Source organism: Vulpes vulpes, chromosome 16, assembly GCF_048418805.1.
Source record: "Vulpes vulpes isolate BD-2025 chromosome 16, VulVul3, whole genome shotgun sequence".
Classification (NCBI taxonomy): Eukaryota; Metazoa; Chordata; class Mammalia; order Carnivora; family Canidae; genus Vulpes; species Vulpes vulpes.
The window spans coordinates 64,002,422-64,007,436 of NC_132795.1; positions in this window are offsets into that span (position 1 = coordinate 64,002,422).

A 5,015-nucleotide genomic window follows, 5' to 3' on the forward strand; every position below is an offset into this window, starting at 1 on the left:
GCACAAACATCTGGAAGGGTCAGTGCTGTTATTTTTAAGAGTAAAATAAAAATGCTATATTAGAAAAGGTTCTTTCTTTTGTAGGCTGTACTGTGTCAGTATCAAAACAAGCATGTCTCATTTAATGCACAAGAGATGCAAGCAATGCCTTGTTTTTTCCTTGGAATGATTTCTGGTTCCCTTTTAAGTTTTAAATATTTTTCTCCTATTCCATTATCTCTTCTCTGTGGGACACTTCTAAAACAAAGCCAGATTCCTTTTAGTTTTCTGGGTTTTTAAAAAGATTTATTAATTTATTTTAGAGAAAATGAGTGTGTGTGTGTGTGCATACAGGAGTAGGGAGGAGGGGCAGAGGGAGAAAATCTCAAGCAGACTCCCTGCCAACCTCCAGTGAACAGAGAGAGTCTAGAGACTGAGTCCAATCATGTGGCCAATGACACAGTAAGACCCCAATAAAACTGCTTCCTGGAGCTCAATGGAGCTTCCTGGTTGGTGAATACATTAATGTTCTTGGAAGGTGGCATACCTGGATTCCATGAGGAGAGAGCATGGAAGCTCTGTGTTTCCTCTCCTTCAAGAGCTTTTCCTGTGCTCCTCTTCTATTTGGCTGATCCTGACGTGTATCTTTTATGATAAAACTAAAATTGTAGGTATAGTGCTTTAAGTGAGTTCTGAAAGTCATACTAATGAATTATTGAACTAGAGGGTCATGGAAAACTCCAAATTTATAGCTGGTTTGTCAGAAGTGCAGATTGTCTCCAAGCTTTGCAGCTGGCATCTGAAGTGGGGGCAGTCTTGTGAATGACTTTGCTCTTAACTTGTGGGGTCTGCACTAACTCTAGGTAGTTAGTGTCAAACTGAATTGAATTGCAGAATGCCCAATTGGTGTCAGAGAATTGCTGTTGGAATATCTTTCTTGCCCTAGACTTTCTCAGAATTCATTCTGTTCTGGGCAATCAGGAATTTCACTTTTGCTTAAAGCCCTTCCCACCCAAACCTTTACAGCATCCCACCAGGGCCTTAACCTCTTACAAGGCTGCAGCCAGAAAGGCCTTTGTCTCATCCTGGCAGGCCCTGGGCTCCTGCCTGCATTGACACTGCCTTTTTTCTTCTGATACTGTCTTTGGTTGTTGCCTGTTTGGTTCTTGTTTGATTTTTTTTAGGTTCCTCCAAGTCTTTTTTAATGTATTCCTTAAATGTATCCTTTCTGGGGAGGCTTTCTCTGAACTTCAGTGCCATCTGAAGTGGGTCTCTCTTTCCTTGCTTGTGGCACCCTCCTTTCCTTTAGAACAGCCATCAGAATTTAGTCTTGCTTATTTACTTGTTAACATTTTCTGCCTCCTATCCTACACTCTGAGATGTGTAAAACAGGGCCTGGGCTGTCTTGTCTTCTCACTCTATACCAGCTCTATGCCTAATGCCTAGCATGCTCCTATTTCTTGAGATAAAGAATGAGTAAACCTAAGTAGAAAATGGAAGACGTGAGCTCTGTGAGCCATTGTTATTTTGCGGTTTAGGTGAGCCTGGTGGCTATGGCTTGGCAGTCTGCAGAAAGAAGTCTTCCTGTATCTGAATCCTGAACCAACTCCAAGTAGCTGTGGGCTTGCAGACTTGTCACACATTGGACACATTGGACACCAAATATGAAGTTATATCCTTTCCTTCTCCAATTCTTCCCCAAACTACTATAACAGTATACTACTACTACTACTTCTTCTGACTTTGACTCTGTTATTGTTATTTTCTGGTTGTGGAAAGGAGATTCCGACTCCCAGTGCACTCATTGGATGTTCCAGTTGCAAACTTCAGTAACCTGTTCAGGTCACAAATATGACCATTTGAAAAAATTATGATTGGGACTTCTGATCTGTTTTTCTTTAATATTTTATTTATTCATGAGAAACACAGAGAGAGAGGTAGAGACATAGGCAGAGGGAGAAGCAGGCTCCCTGCAGGGAGCCTTATGTGGAACTCGATCCCAGAACCCTGGTATTACGACCTGAGCTGAAGGCAGACGCTCAACCACTGAGCCACCCAGGTGTCCCTCTAATCTGTTTTTCTCAGGAAAAACCAGAGTGCTGGTCACTCTCCTTAAATAGGTTCTTTTAAAATGTTTTTTTACAAAAGGAATCCATCTAAAATATATTTTGGGGGGATCCCTGGGTGGCTCAGCGGTTTAGCGCCTGCCATTGGCCCTGGGCATGATCCTGGAGCCCCGGGATCGAGTCCCACTTCGGGCTCCCAGTGCATGGAGCCTGCTTCTCCCTCTGCCTGTGTCTGCCTCTCTCTCTCTCTCTCTCTATCATAAATAAATAAAAAATTAAAAAAAAAAAATATATTTTGGTTCAGCAAGCTGTTTTAAAAGACATATTGGAAAGTGAGCTAAGTTTGTATTGATAAAAATTAATTGGAATTACATTCACTCCTTGAATCAATATTTAGCTTAGGTTCATTAAAAATGCCTCATTTTTGTGCAAACCTTCAAACCAAACCAGGAGGAAGAAACAATAAGGCCATAATCAATACAACTTGAATATCCAGACTGTGCAAGGATTGAGAAATACTTGTGGCTTACCCAGAACTTGTTTCCATCCCACCTTATTCTATTTAGGTTCCCCCCCCCCCCTTTTTTAGGTAGGCTTGGATCCCAGCATGGATCCCAGCATGGAGCTTGAACTCACAATCCTGAGATCAAGAGTTGGATGCTTAACTGACTGAACTACCCAGGCACCCGTCTATTTAGATTGCTTTATGGCTCTCTGTAATACTGTGTTCTAGAAGTGAGTAGGGAAAAAAATGAAACTGAAATAAATTGTATTAATACTTACTCCTTCAATCAACTCCAGAGATTGGGGTTGGTTATGAACTCTAAGTGAAGTAAAAATGCAGGGAATCTTTAATCTCAGATAGTTCCTTAAGACATAAATTCAAGAATCCTTTATATTCTTGGAAAATAATCAGTGTCAAAACACAAAACACCCAGTTATATTTGAATTTCAGATAAATAATGAATGAATTTTCAGTATAAGTATATCCCATGCGATATTTGGGACGTACTTAAACTTAAAAAAATTATTTGTTTTTTATCTGAATTACAAATGTAACTGGGTGTTCAGTATTTTATATGGAAACTCAGATAGACAAGAAGATGGTAGCTAAATCTAACTTTAAAACAGAAAAACTAAAAAAAAAAAAAAAGAAAAAACAAAAACTCTGGAAGCTTAATGAATGGGATTAGAAAAATGACTGAATCAGAAATTTTTTAGAATCTCATATAAGCTGAGTGAATTCTAGACTCTTTCCTACTGGCCTGTGGGCAAATGTGTGCTGTTTGCACCTCTCAGTTATTAGCATATTTGCAGGTTCCTCTTCTAGGCCTAGAGATTTACTCAGCTTGTTTTGTGGAGATGGCACTACTCCATTGTGACTATGGGTAAGGAAATGACACATAAAAATTTCAGTATGAAATGCAATGAATAAACAGAATTGGTATAAGTTGAGTGTCTTAGGCAAGACTTTTATGTATGCCTGATCTATCCTTATTAGTGTGGAGGGATTTAGGGGCAGGGAGAGATAGTGGGCACATGTGGGCCTCTTCATACTGCTGTTTCAGGAGAAGCTTACTTCATTGCGCTACAGCATATCCCAATACAGCATATTCTCCAATACCCACTTTACTCAAATGAAAAAAGAGAGAAAAATATTTTGGTGCCAAAAAAAGGGGTTTTGAGTTCCCAATATCAGTGAATAAAGGCAGGAATGGCAGATAAGCAGCCATAGCTAACATGTTTGGAATTCTGATAGACTGGTAAAGTCCCTAAAGGGGAAGGGGCACTGTTGTCTCTGAAACAGTTTGTGAGAACCACAAGAAGATCTTCTCTGAACTGGGGGCTGTTTTTGCTTTGTCAGTGTTCCTAGGTCCTCAGTAGTTTCTTTTTTTTGTGAAGCAGCTACCACCTACCTCTGTTCCCAGGAAGTGGAGAGTGAGTGGGGTATACTCTCCCTGCCTTTCCCTCCTTGCTCACTTGAAAACAAGCACACAGGCTCTTTCTCTTTTTCAAGCTTTGATGTTTATTGCTACAAGGAAACAGAAGGTTAACAAAAGATAGTCAGTGGGGGTATGTATAGAATTTGGAATTTTACTGGTCTCTCTTTCCTGACTTCCCTGCTGTGTCTTTCCAAATCTTCATGTGTCTGCTGGGCCAGGATTTAGCTGCTTTCAGAAATTAGATCAGAGGAAGTAGTAGTCAGCATTGACAATGGGAAGAAAGGGTGGAGACCCAGAGCAGGAGACTTTGGCCATTGATTAAGAGATCCTCAGAGATGAAGAGGGGTAAAGGAATTTCCAGTTTCTAAGTGCCTTCCATGTGTAGGATCTTGTGTCTACCTCAGTGGAAAGACAAGTCTCTGCTCGCAGGGAATTTGCAGTCTGGTGTAGAGGTAGATATGCAATCAAGCAATTAGAATATAGTACGATATTTGCTTTAATGAGGGGTATGGAAACAGTGTTCTAGAGCATTGGAGAAGGAGCACTGAAATCAGACTGGACTTGGGAGAGATCTTCTGGAATAGAGAAGACAATTAAACTGAGGTCTAAAGGATGTTGGCCAAGTGACTGAGATAGCAAGGGATTCTAGGTAGAGGAGCTTGCATATTCAAAAGCACAGAAAGGTGAAATGTTTTCAGGGGAAGGTGGGCAGCACTGCTGGAGGGTAAAGGGAGTGCAAGGAGTGCTGTAGGAAGAGGAGGATAAGGGCCCAGTCTTGCAAAACCTTAGATGTTGCAGATGGAGCTTTATAAGTTAGGTACTATGTAGGTAAGGGGCAGCTATGAAGAGTTTTCAGGGTGGCAGCAAGTGTCACATTTAATCTTTGCACTAGTTCTTTGAATTGGGAAGTTGTGTCTCAAATTTAGGTGGAAACTGGAGATGTTAAAAAAAGGGCCTCTAGTTCAGAGGCTAGTGGTAAAGAGATAATCCATTCTATTCATTTGACTGCAGAGTGCAAGCACCTTCC